The sequence below is a fragment of the Pan troglodytes genome, chromosome 6, assembly GCF_028858775.2.
Source record: "Pan troglodytes isolate AG18354 chromosome 6, NHGRI_mPanTro3-v2.0_pri, whole genome shotgun sequence".
Taxonomy (NCBI): Eukaryota; Metazoa; Chordata; class Mammalia; order Primates; family Hominidae; genus Pan; species Pan troglodytes.
The window spans coordinates 146,258,196-146,276,524 of NC_072404.2; the positions used below are offsets into that span (position 1 = coordinate 146,258,196).

General features: G+C 45.9%; 2 long non-coding RNA genes across 15 annotated transcripts in view; one reads left to right on the top strand and one right to left on the bottom strand.

Annotated features, from left to right (window-relative positions):
* Positions 1–12,642, top strand: part of LOC134810475 (uncharacterized) — a 123,518-nt gene extending 110,876 nt beyond the window's left edge. Inside the window, exon 5 of the long non-coding RNA XR_010158680.1 lies at positions 1–12,642. This is a non-coding gene — a long non-coding RNA (uncharacterized LOC134810475).
* LOC735584 (uncharacterized) overlaps positions 1–18,329 on the bottom strand; it is a 236,762-nt gene that overhangs the window by 21,638 nt on the left and 196,795 nt on the right. For 4 of the 14 annotated variants that reach the window (XR_010158664.1, XR_010158663.1, XR_010158662.1 and 1 more), the window contains exon 7: positions 18,032–18,329. This exon is cut by the window's right edge and continues 28,227 nt beyond it. This is a non-coding gene — a long non-coding RNA (uncharacterized LOC735584). Of the gene's footprint in view, positions 1–2,662; positions 2,749–3,833 lie in introns of those variants that run through there. The other 10 variants (XR_010158675.1, XR_010158655.1, XR_010158677.1 and 7 more) reach the window with 6 other exon arrangements.

Sequence of the window (18,329 nt, forward strand, 5' to 3'; positions counted from 1 at the left end):
GTATCTGTAAATGGACAATTTGGGTGTGCTGAAATCAAATGACTGACCAAGGCCCATAACTGTGATCACAGGTAAAATGTTTTTCTGCTTTGCCAAAAATCCGAGTTTCCTTTGCTCTCTCTGTCAAGCTGAAAGAGCCCTCCCAGACCCAGGGGCCAGGTGGAGAGGCCACTCACACCCGCCCGGTGCCGGTCTACCTTGGATGGCCTCACCAGGGCACGGTTCCCGGGGTGGTGACTCAGCTCTGGAGGACCACCTGCTGCGTGGGGGTTGCTGCCTAGCAGGTCACTGCCAGTCACGAGGGCAGAGAGACCCAAAGGATCAGAGAACAGCTCTGAGCAGGTCAAGGGCAGTGCCAGAAGGAAAGCCTTTGTTTACAGAGGGAAAGATCCTGCACCTTGAAGTGAGGCATTAAAGAGTAGAGGGGCTTTGCACCTGCATCCTAAGCCTCTTGGTTCACCACTAAGCCGCAAAGCCACAGGGAGGAAACCACTGGGAATACCATCACAGAAAATGAAGGTAGGGCCACGGGGCGCCTCCCACTCTCAAAGGGAAAAGACGGCCCTGGATCATCTTTCTAAAACATCACTTTGATGAAGTCGCCATGGTTTTCTAAAGTAATAAATGGCAGCCACTACCTGCAAGATAACAGAGTACATTTGAAACCTTTCCACCACCTAAGTCCAACCCTCCTTCAGGGCATTCGCTCTACTTCCTTAGATAAAGCCTCTGCTGGGGTTAAGATGTTCTGTCTCCGCTGCCCCCACTCTGCAGGCTTTCTCCTCCCGCTGACTGGTGCAGAGAATGGGGGAGCCATTAGGAGCCACAGACACTGAGCTATTCCACATGGAATTCTTTTTATTGTTTGATCTATTTCACATGTACAAAGCTTTGACCTTCCAGTTCTAAGAATTCCTACTTAGAACTGGTAGGTTCTAAGAACTCCTACTTAGAACTGGTAGGTTCTAAGAACCTCCCTGGACCGATTCTGGCACATGTCTCTTCTGAACTCACAGAGCTTGTGCCTTAACAATTTAGAGTCAACTGACTTTGCTGTCCTCTCTAATGTGTTAAGTTTCAGTCCGTGACAAACATTGACAAGACGTGTACCTCATCAGGCACTGTAAAGGGAAAGGACATGACCCCTGCGGGAGAGGTCCACAGTCACACAGACGACAGAAATGTGCCCGATGCCTTCCAGTGTATGTCACAACGCGTATTTGACAAGGGAGAGCAGAGACTCTGCAGGTGATGAGTTTTGCCTGCAGCGCCAAAGAAGTCTTCATTGGGGAGCTCCAGGCTGGATTTGAAAGGAAAAGCCGAATTTTAAAGGAAGAACAGGTTAAACACCGAAGGAAAATGGGGAGGAGTAAATGTTTCAAGGAACACGTATACCAAACAACAGAGTGCATTCTCTCCAGCTCTGCAGCTCGGGGTTCCAGGGTCGGGGGTCCCACAAGGTGGGGAGGAGAAGCAGGCCTTATCACGAAGGGCTTTGCAGGACAGGCCGAGTGTGTACGACGTTTGAGGTGGAATGACAGGGCTACGCCCTGTGGAAGGGGCCGACTGTAGGACTGCTCGGAATTGGGAGTTTGGCAGGAGAGAGGCACTTTCACAGACATTATCTGGTTTCATCACCACCCCTTCTTGAGCCATATATTTGGCGATTAATTGCGCACTTGTGACATGTTCCTTTCTGCTGTCTGTTCCTTAATGCCCCCTGCTTTTTTGTCTTGTCCCCAGCTGGGCTATCTGTTCCTGGCGGCCACAGAACAATACCTTCTTTAATGGCTCCCACAGTGACCAGCACGTGCCTTAAACTCAGAGCAGGTCACTCAAACTCCTTTTAACTGAAAGTTTAGGATGTGCTTTTGCCACACTCTCAAGTAAGTAAGTAAATTCATCAGCAAATACCAAGTCCTAAAATAATGAATGGTACTTAGGAAACACATAAAGAGTGGTAGAAAACTAGATGGGCTGGGGTCATCCTGTGGAGGCCCTGGACGGCCCGGCTAAAGCATTTGGAACTCCTCTGTAGAAGTGTTTTGATAAAGAAATGATGTGATTGAAGCTATGCTTAATAGAAGATGAATTTGGCAGTAGGATGGGCTGGAGGGAGACAGTCGCTGTGGTGGTAGAAAGAAGAGGTGAAAAAGTGTTGCCAAGCCAGGTGAGAGCGTTTGCCACCATCTGCACTAGCACGCAGCGCCGTTCCTCTAGGGCCCCTTGAGCTTAAGGTAGTTCTTTTCTCACATCCGTCACACTTAGGAAGATCACATGGTGATGCTGGCTTTTATTCTCCCTCCCTTTCTTCCTTCTAATAATTAGCAAGCAACAGTTATCTGCCAGACACTGTGCTATTACACAAGGGAGAGAGAGATGAAAGGCAGTCTCTACTCTGATGCCTTGTGGGAGAGGAAGAAAAGTATCTGGTTAAAACGCAGCATGTTGAATTCTCTGATATGCCCTCCCTCCCTCTCTCTCCCCCTGCTGGCCAGTCTGTCTTCCATTTCTTTCTTTTTCTTCCAAAAAAAGGATCTGAGGCATAATGAAGGAAGTCAGCTAGGAATGGGGAAGAAGGAAGCTAATCTAATGCGAGGAATCCCTGGAGGAGGTGGCACCTGAGATGACTTTCAGGTGAGCAGGTATCAGCCAGACGAAACCAGGAGGAAGGGAGAAGAGCCGTGCGCAGACACAGGCTGGGGCAGAGGAGTGGGCTTAGTGGCCTCCTGAGACATGAGCTGGAACCTGGAAAATGAGGAGCCATGAAAGAGCTTTAATGAGAGAAAGACAATGACATCTACGCTTTAGAAGGATCGGTCTGGAGACAGCAGAAGGGCTTATCGGAAGGTAGTGACTCTGTAGTCAAAGAGATAGCAAAGTACAGATTTGAGAGATGCCACAACAGACGCATTAAGCCCTGGAGCTGGAATGATATGCACACTGAGAGAGTGAGGGAGTGAGGTCCTTGCTGAAGACCTTTAAAATGAGTTTATTTCACCCAGAAGCTCCAGCAAGGGACACACTCACTGCCTTGTGCTGGCCACGAGGTGGCAGCCTCGCACAGCCATTTTAGCAGAAAATGCGTCCCATCCTCACCGGCGCTCACCACCACGTGGGCAGAGCCACTAAAAAAATTCCACCACGGGGACAGGAGCTCTCTGAGCTTGCCCCATAAACACGCTTTTCTCCCACAGAAAGCCTCCACAGAAGCAATGAAAAAGTCAGTTGATTTGGGGAGAGAAGCATAAAAGCTCGTGCTCTTCAGAGAGCTCTGGGCTGTTTCAGGGTGGCGGCCGAGCCCTCTGACAACTGCGAAGAGACTGAGACAATACAGGCTGGGGATGAAGCGGTTCAATGAAGGGCATTACCCCCAACGAGAACCAACTGGAGAACCAACTCGTGGAGCGCTCGGGCCCCATGACTCAGTCTGACCCGACGCTGGCGAATGCTGCTGAGGACCCTGAAAACCTGCAGGGACCCTGTCCCAGGCCAGCGACAGCCACCCCTCAGGGCCCCTGGTCTCTGTCAGGCAATGCGGGTCATCTGAGGGAGGCTGGGCCACAGATTCCACGTGTAGCTGGGAGGGGTTGCTGCGTCTGGCGAGGCAAGGGCTGCTGTCTAAACTTCCAAGGGAATGATGTGGGCACCCCAGGAGGAAGGGATGCCCTGACCCCACTGCATAGTCGAGGGCATGGAGAACCCATCCGACTGTGGCCTTGTGGCCCATCCCCATTCTCTGACGGGCTCATTGTGATTTTCAGCCACTTGCTATTTGCCTCTCAGAGGCAAAGCGGCTGCAAGAGGTAGGAGAAAGCAAGAGACTCCCTCACCTGGAATAGAGCATCCACCGCGATCCCAGAAAAGACAAATCCCGTTGCAGGCACTTCAATCCACACAGCAGTCCTGGGATGAGGGTCCTGTTACCATCCCCATTTCACAGATGAGGAAACTGAGGCACAAAGCATGAAGTAACTTGAACGTGCCCAGAGTCACACTGCTAGCAAGGAGCAGAGCTGGAGTTTAGGCCCAGGTGGCCTGACCTCAGAGCTTGTGCGCTACCTGCTGCCTGGTACAGTCCACAGAGAGGGGGCCAGTGCCCGGCCCAGAACCACATGCCCTGGGGCTGGAGACAGGTCAGGGCAGCCGAAAGGTGGAGCGCCCTCTCCAGCACTTCTTCCTCACCCCCTGCGGCTTTCTCCTGTGCTCCGACTGCCACCACTTGCTTGGGCAGCCAAGCATGACAAACTGGCCAGCCACCGAGCAGGACTTTTCAGAGGAGGAGTAAAAACCCTTGTATGAATGTACACTCTTCTTGTCACACACAAACGCCCTTCCTTCCACCTTCAAAGGTGATTCTGAGACTGCCCGTTTTTATCTTTGCTTCAGTTGTGCTTGATTTACAGCCTCCTGAGGTTTTTTGTTTTGTTTTGTTTTTTGTCTCTGTCACCCAGGCTAGACTGCAGGGGCGCGATCTCAGCTCACTGCAACCTCTGCCTCCCGGGTTCAAGTGATTCTCCTGCCTCAGCCTCAGCCTCCCAAGTAGCTGGGATTACAGGCACCCGCCACCACACCTGGCTAACTTTTTTTGTATTTTCAGTAGAGACAGAGTTTCACCATGTTGGCCAGGCTGGTCTCGAACTCTTGACCTCAAGTGATCTGCCCGCCTAGGCCTCCCAAAGTGCTGGGACTACAGGCATGAGCCACGCGCCCGGCTTCCTGATGTTTTTAACTAACATTGCTAGTGGTTTAAGTTGGGCACCGACAAGTATTAGAATGTAATTGCAGAGGTCACGTTGTTTGAACACCGGAACTTCAAGGCGTGCTTGAACCACCTGATCAAAGGAGAAGGGACTGAGGACCAACAGGAGTGGGGCTAAAGGCATCCTTCTGCTCCAGTTTCCTGTGAACCCGCTCCTCTGAGGAAAGGAGTAGTCCCCACGGAAGACACAGGATCCTTCTGGGGGTCCTCCTTGGCCACGTCACACTTCCAGACTGTGTGGCGGGACACTGACCACCAAGCCCACAGACGTGGGTTTTAAAGCTACGCCTTCAAATCAGCAACTCCCTTTCCTCATGAATATTTTAGTGTGTAATATAGAAGATGTTTTTACACTGAATTAAAGCACCTGCCACTGAATCTTCCTGCTGGAATTATGGGGGGTGGGAGGAGATGGAAAAAAAATCAATGTTTCAAAGCAGTCCTGATGTGCTAAAAATATCTCTCACTTCTCCTTTCATCTGTCTGGTCATTGTCCCAGACGCAAGCTCAGCACAGCCTCGCCCATACAACATGTCGAATCGCTGTCTACCTCCACTTCTTAATCGGACAAAGAGAGAATATTCTTTTTTTTTTTCCTTCCTCAGACATTAGTCCAAGATTACAGACTAGGATATAGCAACCTATTATTCAAGAACAGCTTTTAAAGGTAGCTGCTTCAGACTGGCACTTCGGGAAAACTTTGAAAGTAGACTTCTTTTTTTAATGCTTATTTTAACTATAGATTGGTGATAACGATTCAACCCCAGAGATCCAGCTAACTGTTGGCACAGAAATCCTTAACGCTACTCTCAAGCAAATAAGATCTTTTAAGGGGAAACTCCTGCAAAATATACCTTGTGAACAAGCTGCTCGCACCTCCTCTTGCAGCTGCAAAGATATTCTACTCTATTGCTTAACTCGTGACCTTGAAAAAACTCCACCTTTCCTGCCAGCAGCTCCACTGCATCCACCTGTCCCTACAGGTAGTAAAAGATTAGACAAAACAGAACCACGTTTACACAACACACTTCCGAGCCTCTCTTCCTTCTAGGCCCTGTCCCACCCCCACTCCAAGGTCGAAGTTCATTTCTTGCAGGCTTCACTTTTCAGGATTAACCAACACTGTGCTTTTTCATTCTGCTCAACACCAGTCCTTTGGCCTCACAGTGCTCGCCTGTGTGGAACACACTGCAGCCACCAGGTCATCTGCTTTAGACCCAGCTCCATGTCAAGTCCTGTTATGGTCCCTCGGGCATATTGTCATGCTCCTGGGCACCTGAAAACTGACAACTGGTTTCAAATTTCTTACAATTTGCTTTTCTGGTCTATCCTTATTTATTCCCCTCACAGTGACATTCACAGGAAGAGGAAGTGGCAGGCAGTCTCTTGGGGACGGGTCTCTCCTGAATACCTGGGGGGATGCCCTGGGCTGGGGAACCTCACAGGGGCTCATCAAGAGGTTCCAGGAGACAGAGTTCGAGACCAGCCTGGCCAACATGGTAAAACCCCGTCTCTACTAAAAATGTAATAATCAGCGAGGCATGGTGGCTTGCACCTATAATCTCAGCTACTTGGGAAACTGTGGCAGGAGAATTGCTTGAACCCGGGAGGCAGAGGTTGCAGTGAGTCGAGATCGTGCTACTGCACTCCAGCCTGGGCAACAGAGCTCTCAAAAAAAAAAAAAAAAAAAGACATTCCAGAAGACTTCTGAAGTGGAAGTAGCCACCACACAGCTGCACCTGCCACCTCCTTCCCCACTCCAGGGCCTTTGAAATGTGCTGCTCTCTCTATGCCGAGAGCTCTCACCCCTACCCCCTGCACCCACACATTCCTGCTCATCTCTTAGCTGAGACCTTGGAAATCACCTCCTCAGGGGACCACTGGGAAGAAGGTCCTTTTCATCTGAGTGCCTTCCCCTCAGGGATGATTTTTCTTGGGCCATTTTTTTTGGTATGTGTTTACTTAGGTTCCATGATGACAGAGACCATGCCTGTGTTTTCATCACTATCGTCTTCACCTCACTGCCAACCAGTGCCTGGCACACAGTAGGTGTTCAAGAAAGGTTTGCTGAATAAATGGATGAACAATGACATCAGCCTACTTTGACCTCTTGAGTTCCTCTGATCTCTGAATGTTCTGGAGCAAGGACCTTTAACAGCATCTCCATCTCTTCCTGGCCTTGCCGCCCCACCCAGTAAAACCATAATACTTGCTGGTATAGCCTCTTCCTGCAAATAAAAGTACAAAAGGAGTTCAGAACGGACACTCCAAACAAAGGGATTTATGACCTTGGTCTCATGTTCTCTTGTGGTGGTAAAATTCACTTTTCTATGAAATTAAAAATTCCTCCCTTGAACAACATTGCCAGAGGTCCCCAGAACAAGGCAAAACTGGGTATTCAAAACTTTTTAAGTTTAGGAAACGCTGCCTGGAATCTCTATTTCTCCCTCCTCTGGTTGCATTCTATTCCTCAGGTTATGTGCTTATGAAATTCGTATCTAGCTCTGTGCCCAAAGATGCTTCCAGCTCGCTTGCTTCCCCTGCTCCCTGCTCCCCGCAGGCCTGCGGAGAGCACCGCCCCAGTCTGCTATTAAGATCTGCTCAACTGTTTAATTGCACAGCCCGTCCCAGCAGCAACCTCTCCACAGCCTCTCACTTGCCAACCAACTGGCCGCCCACTCACATTCTCTTGCTGGCTTGCTCACTGCCCAAACACACACCCCTCCCCCCAGTTCATCTCTTACCCACTAACACAACGAAGATCCGACTTATCCAATTTGCTGACGTACTTTACCTGAAGCCCCACCCACCCCCCTCCACTTTTCCAGAGTTCTACCCACAAGAAAAGGAAAGCAGCCGGCCCGGTCTAAATACAAAAGATTTACTGTCAACACCTTGAAACTTGGAAAGGGTCCATTACATGCCAGCATCAGACTTTTGGTGGAGAAGCGCGGTGGTGGGGAGGGTAGGAAGATGCTAAGAAGAAAAGACGAAGGGGAAGAGGGAGATGAAAATCCATCAGTCCTCCCTCTGAGTCTAGTTGGCCAGGACAAGGACGACACAGGACTTTTGTGAAAGATTCTGGAAATATTTCAGAGAGTTGCCTTGAGAATATCCACATGGCGGTACATAGGGCATAAAATCTGGGTTCGAAGACCTGAGCCTGAGTCCTGGCTTTCCACCTGCTAACCACATCCCTGCCATCAGGGCAGGCTGATGTTTCCTGGTCAGTACAACAGGGATGCAGAAATCTATTTTGCAGAGTTGCCGGGAGGATCAAATGAAGTTACGTGTGTGAAAGCATCTTGTAAACTGTAAACACTAGACATGGTATACATTAGTTTTTGGTGTTACCCAGTAGGTCATTTCTCTCTCTCAAACATTTATTCTCTATCATGTGTCCGGGTGTTTATCCAAAAGTAAACACTACGTAATCATGGCATCATGGTTTTGTTTTATTTTGAGATGGAGTCTCACTCTGTTGCCCAGGTTGGAGTGCAGTGGCGCAATCTCTGCTCACTGCAACCTCCGCCTCCCGGGTTCAAGCAATTCTCCTGCCCCAGCCTCCCGAGTAGCTGGGACTACAGGCGTGTGCCACCACACCCAGCTAATTTTAGTATTTTTAGTAGATGGGGTTTCACCACGTTAGCCAGGATGGTCTCGATCTGACCTTGTGATCCACTTGCCTTGGCCTCCCAAAGTGCTGAGATTACAGGCGTGAGCCACGGCGCCCGGCCCTAATCATGGCTTTTAAGGGGTCAATGCAAGCCAGGGAAGATGGACAAAAAGAGGAATTACAGAACACAGTATGACACATGTACAACTGGGTAAGCAGAAAGGGCTGTGGAAGCACCCAAGGGGCACCTAGCCCAGCCCTTAGGAGTCAGCAGAGGCTGCCTGGTGGAGGTTTCATCTGAACAGGTGCTCTGAAGGGACAGTAGCCATTGGCCAGGAAGAGGGAAGGAAGAGCTTCCAGGCAGAGGACAAGCATGATGGGCTTCATTTGGCTGCACCAGAGATCAACAAACAATGGTAAGGATGGGGGGAGTCCTGAGAGGTAAGACCAGATCATGAAGGGTGTCTTGAGCCCTGTCAAGACATTATGAGGTCAACCAAGCAACAATAACATCACAAGACAACAGGTTTCTTTCTGGGTCCTGACAGTGTATGTAAGTTATGCGGCTTGAACTTACTGGACGGCATTAATGAGCTTCTGTTCATGTCTAATAAGGAAAAAAGAGGGTTCTATCATGGGTTATGCCACATTTGTTTTTCTTGGTAGTTGGGACAGTTGCTTTGTTAATTGCCTTTTTTGAACATACTCTCCTATACCCACAGCACATTTGCTGGAGTCATGGGGGTGGGGTGTGATAATCTGCACTATTCATGAGCTGTGGCCAGGTGATCCAGCACAAAGATGCCCAGCTGTGGGGAATACATTCATTCTTCCCTAACACATTAAAACCACAACCAAGGAAAGCTGGCTGAATAAAACTGAGTGGCCCCAAGGATACAAACACCTCCAACACGAGTCATTTATTTATGAAAAGTGAATAGGATACAAATTAAAAGCTTGGGCGCAGGAGCCAGACTGCTGTGACTTGAATCCTGGCTCCTCCATTTCCAACTTCCCCCAGCCTCAGTTGTCTATCTGTAAAATGGGTCTCATAGTAGGATCTGCCACACAGGATTGTGTATTAAAAGAGATAATCAATATCGAGTATTTGGCACAGTGCCTGGCACATGGGGCTCCCAACACATGGTGTTGGTGGTGTTCCTATTTGTTGTTTTTCTCTTGTAGCAATGCTGAATCCAGTCTGCTCCCACTTATAGTTTACATGATGGAAGAATTAGAGACTTGAACACAGAAATGAATTATCCCTGTTAACCCTAACCCCAGAACACTGAGGCCACAGGAAATACAACCGCAGTGACCTGGACTTCTGCGTTAGTCATGATCAGTACGTATTAGGTCACAGCTAGTCTACGCTTTATCACATGGTGGTGACATTCCAGTTTCATATGAGAGGGCTCTCAGTTAAGTAAGTGCACTAAAAATGCATACTGGAAAACACCCGTGATCTATCTAAAACATTGTTCCAGTGCCCTCGTTTTTTTGTTTTGCTTTTTTTTTTAAATCCCAGAGAGCAATACCATAGAATATTTCATTAGACCTTTTTATTCAAGATCCATCTTAAAAAGTTGAGGCTGTACCTCAAATATCTTTTATTTTCCTTGCTGACTTGTTACATGACCCCCACTGGCCTGTGAATATATCCAAAGATTTTTCTGTGTTTTAATCTGAACTCACTTTGAAGCTATTTATATGTTTGGCATGGTAACACAATGGAGGTAATAAACACCATGCAGGTCTGACTCAGCTTTGAAAGCAGCTTTCTGAGTGACACCTTCCTCAGGATTCCCTGAGCTAACTTTATGGGATCTGGTAAGTAACTTCATATTCACTCCATAGCACTTACGATCTCCCAATCATTTCCTGCAGATCTAGCCTGGAAGCTAAATTTTAAAACTAGCTGTGAATTTGGAAGATGATTCATAAGCTCTGTGCATACCATGGTTATGACTGGTGGAAGGCAGAGATTCTTACATCAGTCTTCTTTACACTTTAACAGCAAGGAAAATAACAGGTTAGAGGAGTACTTTGTATCTACCCTCCCTTGCTTCCGGCAAATTAATGAAAGCCAAATAAATTGCAACACTTTGATATCTGTGTCTCTGTAACGTTAAAGACAGCCCTGGGCTGCGAGAGATGAACGTGGTAGAGCACCTCCGGGCCAGCTTCCCAGTGGAGCAATGGTATTGGAGAGGTGGACAACGTGGGGAGGCTGAGGGAGCTAGATCTTCGAAGGCAGAGAACAACACGGTGTGTCAGGCAAGCAACAAGCTCTTTTTGCAGCATAAAAGCAAGAGGGGAGAGTGGCAGGGGAAAAACTCAGGTTATTTATTTATTTTTTTTCTGAAAACCACTTGCTGAAATAGAATGCCTCTTCTGAATACTGATGTCATTAGACTATCAATTTAGGTTATATTAAATTTTTTCAGGATAGCTATCCTTAAATTTCAAAGCATTTATTGGCCAGGTTTCTAAAGTGTGATAGCATCATTCACCAGGAAGCAGGGAATTTAGAATCGAGGTGACACCGGACCACAGAGTGAGTCTCTGGGGTAGAGGCAGGAATATGCTCAGTAAGGTAGCTGGTCAGCCGTAAGGCTGCCCAGGAGTGAGGCTTCCTCTGCAGGGTCTCACGGGTGCCTTCTCATGCCTTTTACTGGAGCCATATCTAATGACTTTAAAAGGTTAACCCTGGATCTGTTCTGGTGAACTTCATCCATGTTTGTAACATCCTAGAAAGTATTTATTCTGAGAAGCTGAAAAACAAAAAAAGATCTTCCCAGATTTCTGAAAATGGGGTGGATACTGACCTACATTCAGTGTTCTAGATTAAAATCACAGATTTTGGATAGAGAAAGTATTCTCTGTAATCTAATAAAACCAACTTTTTTTTTTTTTTGAGACAGAGTCTCACTCATGGCCCAGTCTAGAGTGCAGTGGCACGATCTCGGCTCACTGCAACCTCTGCCTGTCGGGTTCAAGCGATTGTCCTGCCTCCTGCCCCAGCCTCCCAAGTAGCGGGGATTACAGGCATGTGCCATGACGCCCAGCTAGTTTTTTGTATTTTTAGTAGAGAGGGGGGGTCTTGCCATGTTGCCCAGGCTGGTCTTGAACTTCTGACCTCAGGTGATCAGGCCATCTTGGCCTCCCAAAGTGTTGGGATTACAGGCGTGAGCCACCACACCTGGCCAAAACCAACATATTTTATGGATAGGAAATTGAGGCTTACATGGGGGGGAAGAAAAACATTACACAGATTAAACCACAGCTAATGTCAGGTGGTGACCAAAGCAAGTCTTTTATTGCAGGCTGGGTTTTTCCATGTGGCTGGTTGTATGCTGCACCAAGAGGCAGACACAGTAGGCCAGTTTCCTGTGCAGACCCAGCTGCAATCCCATCTCTAAGCCAGGATGCTATTAGGTCTCAACAACCCATGGGAATTTAGGGTGCTCATGATTTAGGCTGGAAAGAGGTGACTAAGCTCCTTGATCTAAGGTCTATGCAACTGGCCACTCACTGTGGACCAGGGACATTCAATGCCAGACAGCGGTAGGGCTGGTCTGGGGCGGCAAGCCAGATCCTGGGCAAAGCAGCCTTTCTGCTAAGGGTTCCCTGGCAGACCACGACGATGACCTCTTGCAAATGTGACCTGACGGTGGCAAAAGTCTTCTTTCAAAGCCCATTCCTAGGGCCTGCTCTTTCCCCAGCACTGTCCCCCAGGAAGCCCCCTTGCTAGCCATATTCATAAAGTTAAACGACTAAAACATGTTTTGGAAAGTAGTTTCTCTTGGTATTTTGTGTGTTGTTTACTCTCTTACTGTACTAACAATATAAATTGTTAAAGGCTTCCTGGAAATCAAAACTGCAAATTAGAGAAAAATAGGGTTAGAGAAAATGTCTTTGATAGTCCACTTTGAAATTCAAATAATGATTTGAGAAGTTTAAGAATTATTACGTGAATAGATGATAAAGTGACAGAATATTAATTATAGAATCTAGCCAGTGTATTTTTCATAATAAAATATTGGAAAAAAGTATTACCGCATCTTCTGTGCATACCAATATCCAACAAGTTCATGGGCTCCTACCGCTGGATATAATAGCAAAAAGTCTTGAAATATAAAATAAAGGAAGCACCACAAATTAAATAGGGAAAGATACATGACTCAAAACATGATGGGGGATTTACTCTGTGAAACAAAGTCCATTTGGATCTTTGTTTCACACTTTTTTTTTTTTTTTTTTTTTTAAAGACACAGAGTTCTTGCTCTGTTGCCTAGGCTGGAATGCAATAGCATGATCATAGCTAACTACAGCCTCAAGCTTCTGGGCTGAAGCGATCCTCCCACCTCAGCCTCCCAAGCAGCTAGGACTACAGACACATGCTACCATGCCTGCCTAATTTTTAAATTTTTTTGGTAGAGGTGGGGTCTCACTGTGTTACCCAGGCTTGTCTTGAACTCCTAGCCTCAAGTGATTTTTCCACCTTAGCCCCCCCAAAGCACTGAGATTACAGGTGTGAGCCACTGTGCCTGGCCACATCTTACTTCTAATTTGGTGAGTTTAATGTTAAAAATGAAACTTTAAAAAAAAATAGATGAATATTTTCTAACTTCTGGGTAGGAAGGAATTCCTAAGCCTGAGGTAACAGAAGTTACACAGGAAAAAAAAAAAGATAAAATAACTTACTCCACTACATAAAATATAAAGGTTCTCATGAGAACACATGGACACAGGGAGCAGAACATCACACACCAGGGCCTGTTGGTGGGTGGCGGACTATGGGAGGGATAGCATTAGGAGAAATACCTAATGTAGATGATGGTTTGATGGGTGCAGCAAACCACCATGGCACGTTTATACCTATGTAACAAACCTGCACGTTCTGCCCATGTATCCCAGAACTTAAAGTATAATAATAATAATAAAATAAAGGTTCTGTATTTCCAATAAAGTATAAGCAAAATTAAAAGTCAAAGAAGCTGGGAAAAGTATTTACCCCAAATATCGTATACACACACACACACACACACACACACACATCGTTATAAATATATCATACAAACAGTCACACCCTAATAGGAAAGTTGATAATGGACATGAACAGAACATTTACGAAAGAAAACAACAGGCTGATGCACACAAGAAGAAAGTTCAGCGTTACTGGTAGAGATGAAAACATGCCACATGCCTGACATGGAGTGAACATTCATTAAATAGCTTCTGAGTAGATGAACCAAAAAGAATGTAACCTTTTTGTCTAAAGATAAAAAAGAGAGAACACTCAATGCTGATGAAGATATGGAGAGAAGGACATTTCATACTTTGCTAAAATGTGCAGAACTTGGTTCAAGCTTTCTAGAAAACAATTTAGCAAGGTATATCAAGAATCTTACAGTTAACCTCCTTTTACTCAAGAAATTCACTGTAAGGAATCTCTCCTAAGGAAATCATTAAAAATATGCCCAAGATTCATGTATTTAAAAGGTTAATTACTATAATAAAAAATAGTTTTTAAAAACTGGAAGCAAATTAGACACTCCCAAATTAGAGAATTAGCACCATTAGAAATATTTTAAAGGCATTTTAAAGCATAGGGAGAACATGCCTGTTTTAAAAGTGGGATAGAAAGTGTCTATACAGGCCGGGCATGGTGGCTCAAGCCTGTAATCCCAGCACTCTGGGAGGCCGAGACGGGCAGATCACGAGGTCAGGAGATCGAGACCATCCTGGCTAACATGGTAAAACCCCGTCTCTACTAAAAATACAAAAAATTAGCCGGGCGTGGTGGCGGGCACCTGTAGTCTTAGCTACTTGGGAGGCTGAGGCAAGAGAATGGCATGAACCCGGGAGGTGGAGTTTGCAGTGAGCCGAGACTGTGCCACTGCACTCCAGCCTGGGTGACAGAGCAAGGCTCCGTCTCAAAAAAAAAAAAAAAAAAAGGAAAGTGTCTATACAGGCTGGGCGTGGTGGCTCACACCTGTAATCCCAGCACCTTGGGAGGCCGAGGTGGGTGGATCACCTGAGGTCAGGAGTTCGAGACCAGCCTGACCAATAGGGTGAAATCCCGTCTGTACTAAAAATACACAATTACCTGGGCGTGGTGGCGCGTGCCTGTAATCCAAGCTAATTGGGAGGCTGAGGCAGGAGAATTGCTTGAACCCAGGAGGCAGAGGTTGCATTGAGCCGAGATTGTGCCACTGCACTCCAGCTTGGGCAACAAGAGTGAAACTCCATCTGAAAATAAATAAATAAATAAAGTACCTATACAGAATCATGCTGATTCTGCAAATTGTGTGTATGTAGGAAAATGCTGGAAGGAAATACACAAAACCCTAATAGAGCTTTGAGGATTAGAGGTAATATGTGGAATCTAAAATAGTCAAATACAGTCCATAGAAACAGAGAGAGGTGGTTGGGGGGGATGGGGAGATGTGGGTCAAAGGGTATAAAGCTGGAATGATGTCAGATGAATACATCTAGAGATCTGCAGTACAGCATGACCACAGTGAAGATACTGAATATTTCTAAGTGCATTTTAGGTGGGCTTAACACACATGCACAAAAAGGTAACTGTGAGATGGTACACTCACAGCTTGAGTGTAAGTTATTATTTTGCTTTGTACATGTTATATCAAACCAGCATGTTGACACCTGAAATATATATGATAAAAAATAAAGGAGGTTTTATTACAAATGAGTCAGAATAGAATGAAAAACACCATATAAAAAATTAGAAGAGTGATCCCCTGCTTTGGAGACAGGTCTCACTCAAGTCCTTATCCATATGGCCCAACTGCCCACTGGCTCTGTCTCTGCCATTGACTCTGTGTACTGACATGTCTGAATGCCACCTGTCCCCCCTCACAGCTGGGCTTCCTCTTGGACTGCATTTTGTGGTGAATGATGCCACTTGATAACCCTGGCCACTCTGCCTGCGTCACCCTCCCCCATTTCTCCCCGGAATCCATCACCACCTGTGTCCTGACCAAAGCTTTCCATTTGGCCTCCTTGCCTCGATGGCACGTCCCACACCCGCACCCCCTCGAGTCATTCTCTTCACTGCAGCCCGCCTGGCCTTTCTGAAGTGCACATCTGACTTTTGTCAGGATCCTGGGTGGAAATCTTCAGGCAAGCAAGGCGCGGCATTCACACCTCTGTTAACAAGCACTGCCGAGTCTGCATCTCCCATCACCCCTTCCCCACACACACAGGTCTGCGCCTCTGGACAGGCTGCCCCACCTGCCTCCCATCCAACTAACTCTGTCAAGCCTGTCTATTGGGGTCAATTGTGACTTCGCCTCCATTGGAAGCTGCGCGGGGTGGCGGTTGAGTGTCACAAGCCCTGCGCATGCTGTTTTTATGCTCCCATGGCACTCATTACACACTGTGACTCTGTTTTTGTATCTTTGTCTCCTCTACCAGACCGTGAGCACCTAGCCAAGTAGGCCCTCAGGGTTTGTAGAATGAATGAATGAATGTTTCCACCACCCCAGCAGACTTATCTGCTTTCATCCTGAAAGAGGTATCAAACCAAGATTTTGTAGCTTCCCCCAGTTAGCTGCTGAAGTATTATATCATCCTCACAAGTGAGACAGTCATCCTTATGTATTAATCACCCAGCAAATTCATGTATTATATACCATCTGTCATGACACTATCGCTGGTTTTATTTGAACCTACTTACTCCTGCTAAGTCTCTCACAGGAACCTTACTCATTATCACTAAACACAACGATCATCTCAAGTACTGTGCACCAGGCAGTGTGGAAGGCCCTAGGAATATAAGGATAAACCAGACTGTTACTACTTAAAGGCCATTAGCAAGAAATCCTCCAGCCTTGTGTGGAATAAAATCCTCAGTTGACTTATCTTTTCCTGGAAGGGCGTGTAATTTCTGTTGCTTGTGTATCAGCTTTTCACAATTGTCCAAATTCTTTTTTCAAGTGTGACTCAAACAGGACACAATGATGAGTCTGACAAACACACTACGTCTTGTTTTCTTACCCTTCTATGTCATACTCCTTTTAATACACCCAAGAATCATGACTATTTTTTTCCCGCAACAGCCTCACAGCATTGACTTTAAGTTTAGCTGATGAGTGATAAAGGCTGCCATTTTTTAAAAAACGATGTTTCTTTTGTACTCAACCATGCTATTTTAAATCTATTCCTACTACATTTCTTCTGCTAATGTAGAATCATTTTTCTGCTTTGTTATAATTGTTATGAATTATACTTCTGGAGTTGAGATGATTTTGATTCCTACCTAATGTGGTAGCATGCACAATAGAAAAATGAAAAGAGATTTCATAGTTTTATATTGTGCAAAAGGCAGAGACAAATATATGTATGAAAACTCTGCCCAACTGCTTAATGTTGAGTCTTCGGCCCTCTACCTGAATTCACAACGTACTTTACAAATACTCGTGGCTACATGTTGAGGGATTCTGGGCTATCAGTTTGGAGACTCTGGTATTAACCATGCTCTTTATTTATTATTAGTCATGTATTTTCCCCACCCTTTGTCTTTGGCTTTGCACCCCCACCTAGCAACCACAATGACTTCTTTTTGACCTGGATGGCTCGTCTTTTTACATAACAGTGTTTCCTGGGAAGCTTAAGAACAGCAGAGTCACAGTGAGGGCTTAGTCCAGGGCAGCCTTCTTAACGTGGGGTACATGGATGTCCTTCTTTGGGTCTGTAAATGGGCAGGCACATGTTTGCATACAGGTGTGGGAAAAGGATTCATGGCTTCCATCATAATCTCAAAGGGATCTAGCACCCTGGAAAGGTTAACAATGCAAACTCCCAGGCATTCAGACACAGCACAGCACAGCACAGCACAGCACAGCACAGCACACTGAATAAACAGCCCCAGCTTGCCTGACTCAACCTTCTACTAAGCCACCTCCCAAGAGAGCAAGAAATTCTATAGTAATTATACACCAACCATCTTCTGGAAGGCAACTACGCTCACCACTGTACCACCAACACGCCAAACATCTTTTGAATAATGAAGATCATAATTTGAGGGTGTGATTTTGGGGGGGGGATCTGGCATATATGACATTATATAGAGGCCATAATCTAACACTTTAAATATCAAAGCTATCTTTTCTCGGTTTCTGCTTTTATCCGTGTTTTACGTACTTTCTTTGTCCTCTTCTGATACTTTTAGCTTATTTGATAACTCTGGTTGAGAACCAAAGCATCATGAATCACAAGTTTCTCTACATATTAACATTTTGTTAGAAGCTCAAAGCACAAGCCTTTCATTAACTGTTGATCATTATATTATTTTTGCCAGAATATACTGGTGCCTTGTATACTTGAGTTTTAATAGCATTACAGATATCATTTTAGTGTACATATGTCAAAACCAAAACTGCCTTTATGTCAATATGCTGCAAAAATCTATCAGAATATATCTTAATTCTTAACTTTCATTGTTGTCTGTGGGTTGTCTTTTATAATTATTATCACATCCACAGTATTTTCTGTAGGTAAATATGAAATGTATTATAAACGTACTGGGGGAAAATGCTCTTTAAAGCGTTTCCCTAGACAAAGCACCATTTAGGTGTTAGAAGCAAGAACTAGTGAAATCAGAAATTGCTGTCATACATACTCACCAGTGAACGGGCGTACAGAGGATCCCCAAGCGCAGGACTTGTCCTGGAAGCAGAGGATTGGATTCCATCAGGAAAAGAGGCAAGTAGAAACACCAAATGCCGGTGCTCCCTTTCCCCAGCTCATCTTATTTGCAGGCACACAGATTTTGGAATCCTCCAGGACTAACAATAAAAACCACACTAGGTTGTTTTCCTAATTCCTATGAAATGAGTCAGTAGGTCAAACAACTTATCCACTCCAGAGAGAGAACAATTCCTTGAGCTACACTCCCTGTTTCCAGTAACCCTATTCCCTGTC